Genomic DNA, 19,266 nt, shown 5'->3' on the forward strand with positions numbered 1-19,266 from the left:
GTTGAATATATTATTATAGACCTGCTAGATCTACTGTCTCATTTATATTATGACATATCAGCTAGATCTGCTGTCTTAATTATATTACAACAGACCAGCTGTATCTACTGTCTCCATTTCACTTAGGCCATTGTTGTGGACCTGCCCTCCCCTCAACAGCCTCAAATAGGCTATGTCATTTCACAAATAAGATGTTATATTATTAATTTCAAACAATGGCATTAGCATGAGAAGAACTTACCAGTCCAAAAAGATGTCCTCTCTATTCCTCCATTTGGGAATTGCTCAATGAATCGTCCTCGATCAATTTCTTCTAAAATTGTGTGTACATCTGTATATCTAGACTTAGATTTAGCTTTCCCCGAGTTAGTCACCAAACTAATTCATATATAAACAGCTGAAGATGCGCTTTACCAAAACAATGCTGTGCTCAACATGCGTGGCTCCTTCCGGTATGAATCGTCAATGGCAAATAAACCTCTTTACGCCGGAGTTTACTACATGGGTTGGTCTTCGAACATATAAACATTACATATTGCCGTTTAACTCAGCTCATTGGCTATCTACCCAACTAGATTTCAAGATGTTAAAATACAGTCAATCAACAAAACAGTGGGCAAATCATTGGTGCACAATGATGTCATTACTTGTTGTCTTCAAATCGGTTTCTTTCAGTCGATACGTCCCGCGAAATGACCCATCAGGTTTGGTTGTGTTACAAACAAACCAGTTGATTGCAATGAAACCAAACATGACTGGAAAAGTCACATTTTGTGTGTGTATTTACCTCGAATGTGTCGTCGAAATTGGAATGAGACGTAATTCACAACACAAGCGGTTCACAAAATATTTGTGTTAGGCTATAAAAATTGATTTTATCAAACAAAAGACCATTCATTGTGTAACAATGAGCATTGGCATTGCAAAAAGAGAAAGATCGTCAAAGGTAAACAATTTATTTTATTGCAGTTTGTGATTTTGTTACGCCTGTGCTGGTTGAAATAGTTTTTTTTATGGGGCTCTATCCTCAGATAATCGCAACGTATTCTTTCGCAGTAAATCCTTTTTTAAATCTGACAATGCAGTTGGATTAGCAAGATTATAGGCTTTCGAAACATGTGGGACACTTGTATTTTCATGAATGTTTAATATGACTATTTATGTAGCGATCACCGTATGTTGTAGAATTTTATCCCGCTACCGGGTTTGGTGCGCAGAGAGGTTAACCTGTTGATCCTACCCCCTACTTTTTTGAACATTCTGTTAAAAATCGCGCAACATTTCAGCGCCCTGTTACTCAGGCCAGGAATATAGTACATGCATATGATTAGTATGTGTGGATAGAAAACACTCGGATGTTTATAAAACTGGTTAAATCACGGCTGTGACTATAACAGAACGTGCGTTTCATCGAAAAGTGCAGGAAAATCTGATCACTGAAAATGGAAAAATATATCCATCTGCCACTTCCACCCATTGTTCTAACCCTAACCCTAACCCAACCTTGTAAAGACGGTTGACATCTAGTGGAAGCTTTAGGAAGTGCAACATAACCAATATCCCACTGTGTATTCAATAGGGGTGAGTTCAAAAACTACAAACCTCAGATTTCCCACTTCCTGTTTGGATTTTTCTCAAGTTTTTGCCTGCCATATGAGTTCTGTTATACTCACATACATCATTCAAACAGTTTAGAAACTTCAGAGTGTTTTCTATCCAATACTAATAATAATATGCATATATTAGCATCTGGGACTGAGTAGGAGGCAGTTAACTCTGGGCATGCTTTTCATCCAAAAGTGAAAATGCTGCCCCCTAAAATGCTGTCCCCCCTAGGGTGTTCCTCTCTACAGCCAATGAACTAAACAAGTTCTTCATCCACTTTGAAACAGTGGTTGCCTCCGCTCCCCTGGCCTGTCTGGAGGAGGATGTCATGGCAACCAAGAGCACGCTTGTCATCGATGAGGAAGTCGTACAACGAGTGTTCAAAAGCACAAAAGAGCTCGGGGTCTGATAACATAAGTGGTCGTGTCTTGAAACACTGTTCCACTCAGCTGAGCGATGTCTTCTGCTCTCTTTCAGCGGTCCCTGAATACATTGGAAATTCCATCTTTTTGGAAAAAAATATATTGTTATACCTGTCCCAAAAACCTCTCATCCGTCTGCATCAAATGATTACAGACCTGTCGCTCTGACCTCTCTCTTGATTAAATCTATTGAAAAGATCATCAAGGCATACATTATCAACACTACCAGTCACCTTCTTGACCCCTTTATTTTACATACCGTTCAGAGAGAGGAACAGATAATGTCATCCTTTCGCTCTTATATCTGGTGTATGCATGTGGAGGGCAGTAAAACCCATGTGCGGATCATGTTTGCAGATTTCTCCTCAGCATTTAATACAATTAATCCGTTGGCCCTCCCGGACAGACTTCGAACTTGATGCTTATCACATGTATCACCAACTTCCTAACTGATAGGTCTCAGCAGGTGCGAGTTAGCAACACACTCTCTGAGGTGTGCACTGCTTCAGTTGGAACCCCACAGGGCAGTGTTCTTTTACCAGTACAATACATACTGTATATAGACAGCTGCCGGAGACAGTTCCCAGGGCTCCACCTCAAATACGCTAACGGTACTGCTTAGGTTTGTCTTCTCGAAGGGGATGAGATGGAGCCCGGACCGGCTCTGAATGAGTTTACTGTCTGGTGTGAGTCATCCCATCTACAATGAAATACATCAAAAACAAAGGATCTGGTCATTTACTTTGGAAGGAACACTACCATGCACACACCATCACTGATAAAAGGTGAGCCCATTGAAATTGTGGAGGAGTACAAATACTTTGGGCTAGTCATCGACAATCAGCTGTCCTTCTACTGACAATATTTTTAAGAAAGGCCAACAGAGACTGTATTTACTACTTTAATGATGATTTAACTATCATGGTTCTCTTTTAAAACATATAGTCCTACTGCTTGACCTGCTGGTTTGGGAATATCAAGGTTGCACAGAAAAATAGGTTGGGCAAGATGTCAGTGTCACGTGTGCTCCCTCCAGCCTCTAGGTCACCAGACTTCTCATTATGGTGCACAGCTGTCACCATCTTTATGCGCACCTGCGTGTCATCAGACTCACCTGGACTCCATCACTTCCCTGATTATCTTCCCTATATGTATAGAGTGTGGAGAACAAGTATTTGACACACTTTTGATTTTGCAGGTTTTCCTACTTACAAAGCATGTAGAGGTCTGTAATTTTTATCATAGGAAAACTTCAACTGTGAGAGACGGAATCTAAAACAAAAATCCAGAAAATCACATTGTATGATTTTGAAGTAATTGATTTGCATAAATATTATTATGTTGTGCCCGACTCTCTAGTTAATTACATTTACATGATTAGCTCAATCAGGTGATATTAATTACGGATAAATTATTTTATCGAATAGCATGTCATATCACTTAATCCGGCATAGCCAAAGACAAGACACTGCACTTAGCACTTGTACTATGAAACTGCACTTGCCCTGCCTATTTGTTTGTAAATGTAATTTGCTGTTTATTTTAAATTGTTAGATGTTATGTTTTATGACTGCTGTAAGATGAATTGCCTCTGAGGACATTCAAGTATTCTGAATCTGAACAAACAGATGTCCACATACTTGTGTACTGTATGTAGTCTATAAAGTTGAACAGCTGTAGGTATATAGTTTATAATGTTCAACAGTTCCATGTAGAATTAACAACCCTTTACATAATACCATAGAAGCAGTGTTCTGTTAATATAACAATGTTCACCTTTCATTGTCATTCCCAGCCGATACAGATACTGTGCCTATTGACGTTTTGTCTGGTCGTAATTGGGCTACCTTGGCAAACATGTCAGAGTGATGATACCTTTGTGGTGTCCCATATAGAACAGGGTTTCACTGATCCTGGTGCAAAACACACAGGGTTCATCCCTCCCCATATTAACTGATACCAGTTCATAATACAAAAGACAATACAAGTAAAGTAAAAGTTGTGTCAAAAATAAGAGAAACATGATGGCAAACCAATGGCGCTGGAGGAGATGGCTGCCATTTTACGGGCTCTTAATTGTGTGTTATTTGTAACTTATTTTGTACATAATGTTTCTGCTAACGTCTCTTATGACCGAAAAGAGCTTCTGGATATCAGAACAGTGATTTTTCACCTCGTACTGGACAAAGATTTTTGTCTTTAAGGAGTCGGATGTGAAGGAATTAATTCAGACACCGGACAAGGCCCAAATCCCTGTAATTTGCATGAGGAAGAGATGGAGATATAGGGGCCGTAGGTTGTTGTGCCTTGTAAGAATCCGACGGCGAGTGGGTAACCTGCCTCTACCATCAGTCCTATTAACCAACGTGCAATCATTGGATAATACACTGGATGAGCTCCGTTCAAGACTATCCTACCAACGGGATATTAAACTAATATCTTATATTTCACAGAGTCGTGGCTGAATGATGACATGGATAACATACAGCTGGCTCGGTTTTCCGTGCATTGGCAAGCTAGAACAGATGCCTCCGGTAAGACAAGGGGTGGCAGTCTGTCTATTTGTCAATAACAGCTGGTGCATGAAATCTAACATTAATGAAGTCTCAAGGCTTTGCTGGCCTGAGGTAGAGTATCTCATGATAAGCTGCAGACCACACTATTTACCAAGAGTTTATCTATATTTTTCAAAGCTGTCTATTTACCACGACAAACCGACTCTGGCACTAAGACCGCACACAACGAGCTGTATAAGGCCATAAGCAAACAAGAAAATGCTTATCTAGATGTGTCGCTCCTAGCGGCTGGGGGCTTTAATGCAGGAAAACTTAAATCTATTCTTCCTCATTTCTACCAGCATGTTACATGTGTATCCAGAGGTTAAACAAAATCTAGACCACCTTTGCTCCACACAGAGATGCATAGAAAGCTCTCCCTCGCCCTCCATTTGGCAATCTGACCTTAAGGAGAAGTGTATCTATATTTCCATGTCTAAATTTTTTATTTTCATCGACATTTATAATGAGTATATCTGTGAATTCATGTGGCTCTCTGCAATATCACTGCATGTTTTGGAACTACTGAACGTAACACGCCAATGTAAAATAAGACTGTTTGATATAAATATGAACTTTACCGAACAAAACATACATGTATTATGTAAAATGAAGTCCTATGAGTGTCATCTGATGAAGATCATCAAAGGTTAGTGATTAATTTTATCTCTGTGTTTTTTGTGACTCCTCGCTTTGGCTTGAAAAATGGCTGTGTTTTTCTGTGAGTTGCTGGTGACCTAACATAATCGTTTGTGGAGCTATCGCTGTAAAGCATTTTTGAAATCAGACACTGTGGCTATATTAATGAGAATTTTATCTTTAAAATGGTGCCTAAATGGTGCCTAGAAATTTGATTTATGAGATTTCTGTTGATTTGTATTTGGCGCTCTGCAATTTCATTGGCTGTTGGCGAGGTGTTCCGCTAGCGGAACGAGAGTCTCCTTCTCGGTCTGAGATGTTGAACATCTCATTCCAAAGTCATGGGCATTAATATGGAGTTGGTCCCCCCTTTGGTGCCATAGCAGCCACCACTCTTCTGGGAAGGCTTTCCACTAGATGTTTGAACATTGCAGCGGGGACTTCCTTCCATTCAGCCACAAGAGAATTAGTAAGGTCGAGCACTGATGTTGGGCAATTAGGCCTGGCTTGCAGTCGGCTTTACAATTAATCCCAAAGGTGTTCAATGGGGTTGAGGTCAGGGCTCTGTGCAGGCCAGTCAAGTTCTTCCACACCGATCTCGACAAACCCTTTCTGTATGGACCTCGCTTTGTGCATGGGGCATTGTCATGCTGAAACAGGAAATGGCCTTCCCCAAACTTTTAACACAAAGTTGGGAGCACAGAATCATCTAGAATGTCATTGTATGCTTTAGAGTTAAGATTTCCCTACACTGGAAATAAGGGGCCTAGCCTGAATAATGAAAAACAGCCCCTGACCATTATTCCTCCTCCACCAAACTTTACAATTGGCAATATGCATTCGGACAGATAGCGTTCTCCTGGCATCTGCCAAACTCAGATTTGTCCATTGGACTGCCAGATGGTGAAGCGTGATTCCTTACTCCAGAGAACGCGTTTCCACTGCTGAGTTTAATGACGGCTTTACATCACTCCAGCTAACGCTTGGAATTGCAATCGCAGGCTAGTGTGCACCTGCTCAGCCATGGAAATCCATTTCATGAAGCTCCCCATGAACAGTGTTTGTGCTGATGTTGCTTCCAGAGGCAGTTTGGACCTCAGTAGTGACTGTTGCTACCGAGGACAGACAATTTTCACAAGCTTCAGCACTCAGCGGTCCCGTTTTGTGAGCTTGTGTGGCCTACCACTTCGCGGCTGAGCCGTTGTTGCTCCTAGACGTTTCCTCTTCACAATGATATCACTTACAGTTGACCAGTGCAGCTCAAATATGGCATACATTTGAAAGGTATCCTATGCCACGTTGAAAGTCACTGAGCGCTTCAGTATGGGAAATTCTACTGGCAATGTCTTTATGGAGATTGCATGGCTTTGTGTGCGATTTCATATACCTGCCAGCAACTGGTGTGGCTGAAATTGCCAAACCCACTATTTTCAAGGGGAGTCAACATCATTCTGGATGCTGCAGTGAGTGACTGATCGTCCTCCACAGCTGCTCTGCTGCTAACAGCTTACTGGGTAGTATAGTGGTGCCTGGATACAGGTTAGTAGCCAATGCAAAAAGGTTAGCCCATTTCTGCTAATGTCCTGGGTTGTGATACAAAACAGTCCTGAACTGCATGGGTTTCGGTAGTATAGTATGACGCTATAGTAATCTCATCCCGTTCATATTATGTGAACAATAGTAATTGTAATATCTATCAGTTAGTGCCGCAATGTGTACAACTGGCACAACAAAAATAACAAGGGGAAGGGGTTGTGTACTGAAAAGTATTTACTTAATTTGCTGTATTGCCACGCTTATGCAATCTGAACAGAAGTGCACCCCAGAACCATTTCAGTAGTTGTCTTCCTGTTTTACTGTCCTGTACCCAGAAGGTAGGGTTAGAGGACCTATCTATCCAAGCAATATGGTTATTTGACCAGTGACTATGTCTCTGTCTCTTATTTGAAATACTGTATATCTCTGTCTCTCAGGTCCAGACTGTTCAGAGGGAAGAAGATCCAAGGAGACTATGACATCAAAGTGGAACAGGTGTGTACAATCACACACACTCCAGTAATTTGAATTCATTAATCATAAGTTATTTTGTACCATTATTATTATATTTAACAGTTAGCACCACAATGTTTACAACTGGCACAACCACAAAGAACACAGGAACGGGGTTGTGTACTGAAAAGTATGTACTTCATTTGTCTTGTTGGCAAACTTTTGCAATCTGAACCAAAGTGCATTCCAGAACCATTTCAATAGTTGTCTTCCTGTTTACCGTCCTGTACCCAGAGGGTTAGGGTTAGAGGACATTCCGGTATAAACACTACTGTCCCATACCCAGAGGGTTAGGGTTAGAGGACATTCCGGTATAAACACTACTGTCCCATACCCAGAGGGTTAGGGTTAGAGGACATTCCGGTATAAACACTACTGTCCCAAACCCAGAGGGTTAGGGTTAGAGGACATTCCGGTATAAACACTACTGTCCCATACCCAGAGGGTTAGGGTTAGAGGACATTCCGATATAAACACTACTGTCCCATACGCAGAGGGGTTAGGGTTAGAGGACATTCCGGTATAAACACTACTGTCCCATACCCAGAGGGTTAGGGTTAGAGGACATTCCGGTATAAACACTACTGTCCCATACGCAGAGGGGTTAGGGTTAGAGGACATTCCGGTATAAACACTACTGTCCCATACCCAGAGGGTTAGGGTTAGAGGACATTCCGGTATAAACACTACTGTCCCATACCCAGAGGGTTAGGGTTAGAGGACATTCCGGTATAAACACTACTGTCCCATACCCAGAGGGTTAGGGTTTTTTGCTTTGGGGAGGGTTGTGTGGTTTGTTATTAATGGGCAGAGGGGAAGGTAATGCAAATTTTCCCCGGTCTACATTCACTTTTTTGCAGGTTATACTTTATAATTTTTTACATCCTAGCCAAGTTTCCTCATCTTCCCTTATGCAGTACATTTTTCAGCACACCAACTATGCCGCAGGTCAATATAATCTACCAGTATATCCTACCCTCTATCCACCAGTCATAGTGACAATAATGGTAGGTGGATCGTTTGTCCAGATCTGCAATAGGCTAAGTAGCAATTGTGCAAGATCTCCCACTTAAAAAGATGAGAGAGGCCTGTAATTTTCATCACAGGTACACTTCAACTATGACAGACAAAATGAGAGAGAAAAAATCCAGAAAATCACATTGTAGGATTTTTAATTTATTTATTTGCAAATTATTCTGGAAAATAAGTATTTGGTCAATAACAAAAGTTTGTCTCAATACTTTGTTATATACCCTTTGTTGGCAATGACAGAGGTCAAACGTTTTCTGTAAGTCTTTACAAGGTTTTCACACACTGTTGCTAGTATTTTGGCCCATTCCTCAATGCAGATCTCCTCTAGAGCAGTGATGTTTCGGGGCTGTTGCTGGGCAACACGGACTTTCAACTCCCTCCAAAGATTTTCTATGGGGTTGAGATCTGAAGACTGGCTAGGCCACTCCAGGACCTTGAAATGCTTCTTATGAAGCCACTCCTTCGTTGCCCGGGCGGTGTGTTTGGGATCATTGTCATGCTGAAAGACCCAGCCACGTTTCATCTTCAATGCCCTTGCTGATGGAAGGAGGTTTTCACTCAAAATTTCACGATACATAGGCCCATTCATTCTTTCCTTTACACGGATCAGTCATCCTGGTCCCTTTGCAGAAAATCTGCCCCAAAGCATGATGTTTCCACCCCCATGCTTCACAGTGTTCTTTGGATGCAACTCCGAAAAAGAGGGAAAAGCGGCGGTGTTCTGGTCAGACTCCGAAAAAGGACACATCGCGCACCACTTCCCAGCATTCTTCTTGCCAATGTCCAGTCTCTCGACAACAAGGTTGACGAAATCCGAGCAAGGGTGGCATTCCAGAGGGACATCAGAGACTGCAAGGTTCTCTGCTTCACGGAAACATGGCTTACTGGGAAGACGCTATCCAGGGCGGTGCAGCCAATGGGTTTCTCCACGCATCGCGCCGACAGAAACATACATCTCTCTGGTAAGTAGAGTGGCGGGGGCGTATGCCTCATGACTAACGGGACATGGTGTGATGTAGGAAACATACAGGAACTCAAATCCTTCTGTTCACCTGATTTAGAATTCCTCACAATCAAATGTAGACCGCATTATCTTCCAAGAGAATTCTCTTCGATTATAATCACAGCCGTATATATCCCCCCCCCAAGCAGACACATCGATGGCTCTGAACAAACTTTATTTAACTCTTTGCAAACTGGAAACCATTTATCTGGAGGCTGCATTCATTGTAGCTGGGGATTTTAACAAAGCTAATCTGAAAACAAGACTCCCTAAATTTTATCAGCATATCGATTGCGCAACCAGGGGTGGTAAAAACCTTGGATCATTGTTACTCTAACTTCCGCGACGCATATAAGGCCCTGCCCCGCCCCCCTTTCGGGAAAGCTGACCACGACTCCATTTTGCTGATCCCTGCCTACAGGCAGAAGCTAAAACAAGAGGCTCCCACTCTGAGGTCTGTCCAACGCTGAAACCGTGGATTGATGGCAGCATTCACGTGAAACTGAAAGCGCGAACCACTGCTTTTAATCAGGGCAAGGTGTCCGGTAACATGTCCGAATATAAACAATGCATCTATTCCCTCCGCAAGGCTATTAAACAAGCTAAGCGTCAGTACAGAGACAAAGTGGAATCTCAATTCAATGGCTCAGACACAAGAGGCATGTGGCAGGGTCTACAGTCAATCACGGACTACAAGATGAAATCCAGCCCAGTCACGGACCAGGATGTCTTGGTCCCAGGCAGACTAAATAACTTTTTTGCCCGCTTTGAGGACAATACAGTGCCACTGACACGGCCTGCAACGGAAACATGCGGTCTCTCCTTCACTGCAGCCGAGGTGAGTAAGACATTTAAACGTGTTAACCCTCGCAAGGCTGCAGGCCCAGACGGCATCCCCAGCCGCGCCCTCAGAGCATGCGCAGACCAGCTGGCCGGTGTGTTTACGGACATATTCAATCAATCCCTATACCAGTCTGCTGTTCCCACATGCTTCAAGAGGGCCACCATTGTTCCTGTTCCCAAGAAAGCTAAGGTAACTGAGCTAAACGACTACCGCCCCGTAGCACTCACTTCCGTCATCATGAAGTGCTTTGAGAGACTAGTCAAGGACCATATCACCTCCACCCTACCTGACACCCTAGACCCACTCCAATTTGCTTACCGCCCAAATAGGTCCACAGACGATGCAATCTCAACCACACTGCACACTGCCCTAACCCACCTGGACAAGAGGAATACCTATGTGAGAATGCTGTTCATCGACTACAGCTCGGCATTCAACACCATAGTACCCTCCAAGCTCGTCATCAAGCTCGAGACCCTGGGTCTCGACCCCGCCCTGTGCAACTGGGTACTGGACTTCCTGACGGGCCGCCCCCAGGTGGTAAGGGTAGGCAACAACATCTCCTCCCCGCTGATCCTCAACACGGGGGCCCCACAAGGGTGCGTTCTGAGCCCTCTCCTGTACTCCCTGCGTGGCCACGCACGCCTCCAACTCAATCATCAAGTTTGCGGACGACACAACAGTGGTAGGCTTGATTACCAACAACGACGAGACGGCCTACAGGGAGGAGGTGAGGGCCCTCGGAGTGTGGTGTCAGGAAAATAACCTCACACTCAACGTCAACAAAACTAAGGAGATGATTGTGGACTTCAGGAAACAGCAGAGGGAACACCCCCCTATCCACATAGATGGAACAGTAGTGGAGAGGGTAGCTAGTTTTAAGTTCCTCGGCATACACATCACAGACAAACTGAATTGGTCCACTCACACTGACAGCGTCGTGAAGAAGGCGCAGCAGCGCCTCTTCAACCTCAGGAGGCTGAAGAAATTGGGCATGTCACCAAAAGCACTCAAACTTCTACAGATGCACAATCGAGAGCATCCTGGCGGGCTGTATCACCGCCTGGTACGGCAACTGCTCCGCCCTCAACCGTAAGGCTCTCCAGAGGGTAGTGAGGACTGCACAACGCATCACCGGGGGCAAACTACCTGCCCTCCAGGACACCTACACCACCCGTTGTTACAGGAAGGCCATAAAGATCATCAAGGACATCAACCACCCGAACCACTGCCTGTTCACCCCGCTATCATCCAGAAGGCGAGGTCAGTACAGGTGCATCAAAGCTGGCACCGAGAGACTGAAAAACAGCTTCTATCTCAAGGCCATCAGACTGTTAAACAGCCACCACTAATATTGAGTGGCTGCTGCCAACACACTGTCATTGACACTGACCCAACTCCAGCCATTTTAATAATGGGAATTGATGGGAAATGATGTAAATATATCACTAGCCACTTTAAACAATGCTACCTTATATAATGTTACTTACCCTACATTATTCATCTCATATGCATATGTATATACTGTACTCTACATCATCGACTGCATCCTTATGTAATACATGTATCACTAGCCACTTTAACTATGCCACTTTGTTTACTTTGTCTACACACTCATCTCATATGTCTATACTGTACTCGATACCATCTACTGTATGCTGCTCTGTACCATCACTAATTCATATATCCTTATGTACATATTCCTTATCCCCTTACACTGTGTATAAGACAGTAGTTTTGGAATTGTTAGTTAGATTACTTGTTGGTTATCACTGCATTGTCGGAACTAGAAGCACAAGCATTTCGCTACACTCGCATTTAACATCTGCTAACCATGTGTATGTGACAAATAAAATGTGATTTTATTTTATTTGAGCATTCTTTGTCCTCCAAACACGATGAGTTGAGATTTTACCAAAAAGTTCTAATTTGGTTTGATCTGACCATATAATATTCTCCCAATCTTCTTCTGGATCATCCAAATGCTCTCTAGCAAACTTCAGACGGGCCTGGACATGTACTGGCTTAAGCAGGGGGACACGTCTGGCACTGCAGGATTTGAGTCCCTGGCGGCGTAGTGTGTTACTGATGGTAGGTTTTGTTACTTTGGTCCCAGCTCTCTGCAGGCCATTCACTAGGTCCCCCGTGTGGTTCTGGGATTTTTGCTCACCGTTCTTGTGATCATTTTGACCCCACGGGGTGAGATCTTGCGTGGAGCCCCAGATCGAGGGAGATTATCAGTGGTCTTCTATGTCTTCCATTTCCTAATAATTGCTCCCACAGTTGATTTCTTCAAACCAAGCTGCTTACCTATTGCAGATTCGGTCTTCCCAGCCTGGCGCAGGTCTACAATTTTGTTTCTGGTGTCCTTTGACAGCTCTTTGGTCTTGGCCATAGTGGAGTTTGGTGTGTGACTGTTTGAGGTTGTGGACAGGTGTCTTTTATACTGACAACAAGTTCAAACAGGTGCCATTAATACAGGTAACGAGTGAAGGACGGAGGAGCCTCTTAAAGAAGAAGTTACAGGTCTGTGAGAGCCAGAAATCTTGCTTGTTTGTACGTGATCAAATACTTATTTTCCACCATAATTATTATTATTATTTTTATTTTTTTGAATTTTTACCACTTTTTCTCCCCAATTTCGTGGTATCCAATTGTTGCAGTAGCTACTATCTTGTCTCATCGCTACAACTCCCGTACGGGCTCGGGCTCGGGAGAGACTAAGGTTGAAAGTCATGCGTCCTCCGATACGCAACCCAACCAAGCCGCACTGCTTCTTAACACAGTGCGCATCCAACCCGGAAGCCAGCCGCACCAATGCGCCGGAGGAACCACTGTGCACCTGGCCACCTTGGCTAGCGCACACTGCGCCCAGCCTGCCACAGGAGTCGCTGGTGCACGATGAGACAAGGACACCCCTACCGACCAAGCCCTCCCTAACCCGGGCGACGCTAGACCAATTGTGCGTCGCCCCACGGACCTCCCAGTCGCGGCCGGTTACGACAGAGCCTGGGCGCGAACCCAGCTGGCGCTGCAGTACAGCGCCCTTAACCACTGTGAGACCCGGGAGGCTTTCCACCATAATTTACAAATAAATTCATTAAAAACCCTACAATGTGATGATTTTCTGGATTTTTTTTTTCTCATTTTGTCTGTCATAGTTGAAGTGTACCTATAATGAAAATTACAGGCCTCTCTCATCTTTTTATGTGGGAGAACTTGCACAATTTTTTTAATTTAAATTTTATTTTTTATTTCACCTTTATTTAACCAGGTAGGCTAGTTGAGAACAAGTTCTCATTTACAACTGCGACCTGGACAAGATAAAGCATAGCAGTGTGAACAGACAACACAGAGTTACACATGGAGTAAACAATTAACAAGTGAATAACACAGTAGGAAAAAAAGAAAAAAAGACGGTATGGGGATGAGGTAGGTAAATTGGGTAGGCTATTTACCGATATACTATGTACAGCTGCAGTGATCGGTTAGCTGCTCAGATAGCAGATGTTTGAAGTTGGTGAGGGAGATAAGTCTCCAACTTCAGCGATTTTTGCAATTCGTTCCAGTCACAGGCAGCAGAGAACTGGAACGAAAGGCGGCCAAATGAGGTGTTGGCTTTAGGGATGATCAGTGAGATACACCTGCTGGAGCACGTGCTACGGGTGGGTGTTGCCATCGTGACCAGTGAACTGAGATAAGGCGGAGCTTTACCTAGCATGGACTTGTAGATGACGTGGAGCCAGTGGGTCTGGCGCTCAATATGTAGCGAGGGCCAGCCGACTAGAGCATACAGGTCACAGTGGTGGGTGGTATAAGGTGCTTTAGTAACAAAACGGATGGAACTGTGATAAACTGCATCCAGTTTGCTGAGTAGAGTATTGGAAGCTATTTTGTAGATGACATCGCCGAAGTCGAGGATCGATAGGATAGTCAGTTTTACTAGGGTAAGTTTTGCAGCGTGAGTGAAGGAGGCTTGGTTGCGGAATAGAAAGCCGACTCTAGATTTGTTTTTAGATTTGAGATGTTTGATATGAGTCTGGAAGGAGAGTTAACAGTCTAGCCCAACACCTAGGTACTTATAGATGTGCACATATTCTAAGTGGGAACCATCCAGGGTGGTGATGCTAGTTGGGCTTGCGGGTGCAGGCAGCGAACGGTTGAAAAGCATGCATTTGGTTTTACTAGCGTTTAAGAGCAGTTGGAGGCCACGGAATGAGTGTTGTATGGCGTTGAAGCTCGTTTGGAGGTTAGATAGCACAGTGTCCAAGGAAGGGCCGGAAGTATACAGAATGGTGTCATCTGCATAGAGGTGGATCAGGGAATCGCCCACAGCAAGAGCAACATCATTGATATATACAGAGAAAAGAGTCGGCCCGAGAATTGAACCCTGTGGCACCCCCATAGAGACTGCCAGAGAACCGGACAATAATGCCCTCCGATTTGACACACTGAACTCTGTCTGCAAAGTAGTTGGTGAACCAGGCAAGGCAGTCATTAGAAAAACCGAGGCTACTGAGTTTGCCGATAAGAATATGGTGATTGACAGAGTCGAAAGCCTTGGCAAGGTCGATGAAGACGGCTGCACAGTACTGTCTTTTATCGATGACGGTTATGATATCGTTTAGTACCTTGAGCGTGGCTGAGGTGCACCCGTGACCGGCTCGGGAACCAGATTGCACAGTGGAGAAGGTACGGTGGGATTCGAGATGGTCAGTGACCTGTTTGTTGACTTGGCTTTTGAAAACCTTAGATAGGCAGGGCAGGATGGATATAGGTCTGCAACAGTTTGGGTCCAGGGTGTCTCCCCCCTTTGAAGAGGGAGATGACTGTGGCAGCTTTCCAATCCTTGGGGATCTCAGACGATATGAGAGGTTGAACAGGCTGGTAATAGGGGTTGCGACAATGGCGGCGGCTAGTTTCAGAAATAGAGGGTCCAGATTGTCAAGCCCAGCTGATTTGTACGGGTCCAGGTTTTGCAGCTCTTTCAAAACATCTGCTATCTGGATTTGGGTAAAGGAGAACCTGGAGAGGCTTGGGCGAGTAGCTGCGGGGGGGGGGGAGACATGGCCAGCCATTGAGAAATGCTTGAAGTTTTCGATAATCATGGATTTACAGTGCCTTGCGAAAGTATTCGGCCCCCTTGAACTTTGCGACCTTTTGCCACATTTCAGGCTTCAAACATAAAGATATAAAACTGTATTTTTTTTGTGAAGAATCAACAACAAGTGGGACACAATCATGAAGTGGAACGACATTTATTGGATATTTCAAACTTTTTTAACAAATCAAAAACAGAAAAATTGGGCGTGCAAAATTATTCAGCCCTTAAGTTAATACTTTGTAGCACCACCTTTTGCTGCAATTACAGCTGTAAGTCGCTTGGGGTATGTCTCTATCAGTTTTGCACATCGAGAGACTGAAATTTTTTCCCATTCCTGCTTGCAAAACAGCTCGAGCTCAGTGAGGTTGGTGAACAGCAGTTTTCAGTTATTTCCACAGATTCTCGATTGGATTCAGGTCTGGACTTTGACTTGGCCATTCTAACACCTGGATATGTTTATTTTTGAACCATTCCATTGTAGATTTTGCTTTATGTTTTGGATCACTGTCTTGGAAGAGAAATCTCCGTCCCAGTCTCAGGTCTTTTGCAGACTCCATCAGGTTTTCTTCCAGAATGGTCCTGTATTTGGCTCCATCCATCTTCCCATCAATTTTAACCATCTTCCCTGTCCCTGCTGAAGAAAAGCAGGCCCAAACCATGATGCTGCCACCACCATGTTTGACAGTGGGGATGGTGTGTTCAGGGTGATGCGCTGTGTTGCTTTTACGCCAAACATAACGTTTTGCATTGTTGCCAAAAAGTTCAATTTTGGTTTCACCTGACCAGAGCACCTTCTTCCACATGTTTGGTGTGTCTCCCAGGTGGCTTGTGGCAAACTTTAAACAACACTTTTTATGGATATCTTTAAGAAATAGCTTTCTTCTTGCCACTCTTCCATAAAGGCCAGATTTGTGCAATATACGACTGATTGTTGTCCTATGGACAGAGTCTCCCACCTCAGCTGTAGATCTCTGCAGTTCATCCAGAGTGATCATGGGCCTCTTGGCTGCATCTCTGATCAGTCTTCTCCTTGTATGAGCTGAAAGTTTAGAGGGACGGCCAGGTCTTGGTAGATTTGCAGTGGTCTGATACTCCTTCCATTTCAATATTATCGCTTGCACAGTGCTCCTTGGGATGTTTAAAGCTTGGGAAATCTTTTTGTATCCAAATCCGGCTTTGTATCCAAATCCGGCTTTAAACTTCTTCACAACAGTATCTCGGACCTGCCTGGTGTGTTCCTTGTTCTTCTTCATGATGCTCTCTGCGCTTTTAACGGACCTCTGAGCCTATCACAGTGCAGGTGCATTTATACGGAGACTTGATTACACACAGGTGGATTGTATATTTTAGTCATTTAGTCATAGTCATTTAGGACAACATTGGATCATTCAGAGGGGGGGTCCTGGAGCTCAGTTGGTAGAGCATACGCCAGTCCGAATGGCTCTGGGGAACAGTCATGGGGCGGTGACACAGGGGGGGAGACAGGGGGAGTGGGCTGTCTGGAGCCTTGTCTGCGGCACCTGAGGGTGGGTGCCTGGAGAATGTCATTGCCAGAGAGGGGAATTGTGGGGGTTCCTGGGGTTTGGGGAGAAGAGGCCCCTCTGTATGGGGCTAACCTGTCCCGGTGCAGTGCCACCTTTCTCGCCCTGGGAGGAAGCTGCACCCGGTACACAACCTCACCTACCCTCTCCAGGACACTGCAGGGTCCCACCCAGTGACTGTCCAACTTGGGGCATCTGCCTTTTTTCCTTAGGGGGCTGTAGACCCAGACCAGCTCCCCAGCCACAAAGTGCCTTCCCCGGGTGTGCACGTCATAGTTCCTTTTCTGCCTCACACCTGCATTCACCAGCTGCTCTCTGGCGAAGGTGTGGGCTGTCTCCAGGCGGTCCTGGAGTCTCCGGGCATACTCCGGCCCCGGAGGAACATGAGGGCTATCCAAGGGCCGACCAAACGCCATCTCCGCAGGGGTGCGGATCTCTCTCTCCAGCATGAGGAGGGCAGGCGTGCAGGAAGTGGAGTCTTGGACAGCGGAGCGGCATGCCATGAGGACCATAGGCAGGTGCTTGTCCCAGTCACGCTGGTGTTTGGAAGAGACGATGGCCAGCTGCTGTCCAATCGTTTTGTTGAAGCGCTCCACAAGGCCATCACTTTGAGGATGGAGAGGAGTAGTGCGGGTCTTGTGCATACCCAGCCTCTCACACATGGTGGCGAACACACGGGACTCAAAGTTTCTGCCTTGGTCGCTGTGGATGGACTCTGCAGCTCCAAACCTGCTGAACATCCCCACTGTCAGGGCGTCGACGATGGTCTCTGCCTCCTGGTCAGGCAGAGCATAGGCCTCGGGCCATTTTGTGAAATAGTCCATGGCCTTGAGCACCCAGCGGTTTCCACTGTCTGTGGTGGGGAACGGCCCAACTACATCCACTCCCACCCTCTCCATGGGAGCCCCCACTGGGAACTGTTGGAGCTGAGCATGAGAGCGGCCTGGGGGGGCCCTTTCTCGCTGTGCAGTTGTCACAGCGGCGACAAAAGTCCTCCACATCCCTCTTGTGCTGCCCCCAGTTGAAGCCCTGACGGAGACGGCGCAGTGTTTTTGTGACCCCAAAGTGTCCAGTCCCCACCCCCCCCCATGAGTACTCTGGAGCACAGCCTCCCGCAATGCTTTTGGGACCACCACCTGCCACCTCTCCTCTCCCGTAGCTGACTCCTTCCATGCCCGCTGTAGCACGCCATCAGCCAGCCGCAGTCTCTCAAACTTCGACCACAACCCTTTGGTCGCGAGTGAGAGCGCTGTCACCTCTTCCCATGGTGGCCTCACCTGCGCCTCTACCCACTGTAGCACTGGCTGTAGGTCTGTGTCCCGTCCCTGCTGCTGCCGCCATTCAGCCACGTCGAAGGTCTGCAGCTCACAGCAGACAGGCCCGCTCGCCCGACACACTGTGGCACAGACACCCTCCTCTGCCCGCAGCTCTCTCTCCCGTCCCTCTCTCCATTCACAGTGGCGGCAGCCGTCTGCAGTACAGGGCCGACGGGACATGGCGTCGGCGTTGGAGTGGCGTGCCCCTGCCCTGTGCACCACCGTGAAGTCATACGGCTGAAGCTCCTCCAACCAGCGTGCCACCTGCCCCTCTGGCTCTCTGAAAGACATGAGCCACTGGAGAGCAGAGTGGTCAGTCCTTACAGTAAAGGGCAGACCACCCAGGTAGTACTTGAAGTGTTGAAGCCACAACAGCCAAGAGCTCCCGCCGGGTGACACAGTAGCGGCGCTCATGTTTGTCAAATGTTTTGCTGAAGTACGCCACCACTCTCTCCCCCTCTGGCCCCACCTGGGCCAGCACCCCACCCATGCCCACATTGCTCGCGTCTGTGTCCAGGATAAAGGGCAAGGTGAGGTCAGGGGGGGCGAGCACGGGAGCCTCGATCAGTGCACGTTTGAGGGTGTTGAACGCCTCCTCACACTCCACTGTCCAAGTGAAAGCCTTGTCCTTCGGCAGCAGGCGGTTCAGTGGAGCAGCAACGCTTGAGAAGCCCCGTAACAAACCTCCTGTAGTACGAGGCCAGGCCCAGGAAGCTCTTCAGCTGACGCTGGTCGGTGGGGGTGGGCCAGTCTCTGACAGCCCCTACCTTGTCCTCCATGGTGCTGATCCCCTCCTTCCCCACTCGGTGGCCCAAGAAGGACACCTCTCTCCTCATGAAGTGGCACTTCTCGGGGTGGAGCTTCAGACCTGCGGCAGCCACCCTCTCCAGCACACGCCGTAGCGCCCCCAGGGCTGACTGGAAGGAGCTGCCATGGGCCAGGATGTCATCGAGGTATACCAGACACTGCTGTCGGGGGATGCCATCCAGCACCCTGTCCATCAAACGCTCAAAAGTAGCTGGAGCGTTGCACAGGCCAAAGCACAGGACCTTGAACTGCCAGTGTCCTCTGTTAGTGGAGAACGCAGTTTTGGCTCTGGCCTCTGGGGAGAGGGGCACCTGCCAGTAGCCACTGCGGAGGTCTAGTGAGGAGAACC

At 46.2% G+C, this 19,266-nt stretch overlaps 1 pseudogene; it reads left to right on the forward strand.

Annotated features, from left to right (window-relative positions):
* LOC124003955 overlaps window positions 1-19,266 on the forward strand; it is a 220,233-nt pseudogene that overhangs the window by 61,122 nt on the left and 139,845 nt on the right.

This window comes from Oncorhynchus gorbuscha, linkage group LG18 (genome assembly GCF_021184085.1).
Source record: "Oncorhynchus gorbuscha isolate QuinsamMale2020 ecotype Even-year linkage group LG18, OgorEven_v1.0, whole genome shotgun sequence".
NCBI classification, from domain to species: domain Eukaryota; kingdom Metazoa; phylum Chordata; class Actinopteri; order Salmoniformes; family Salmonidae; genus Oncorhynchus; species Oncorhynchus gorbuscha.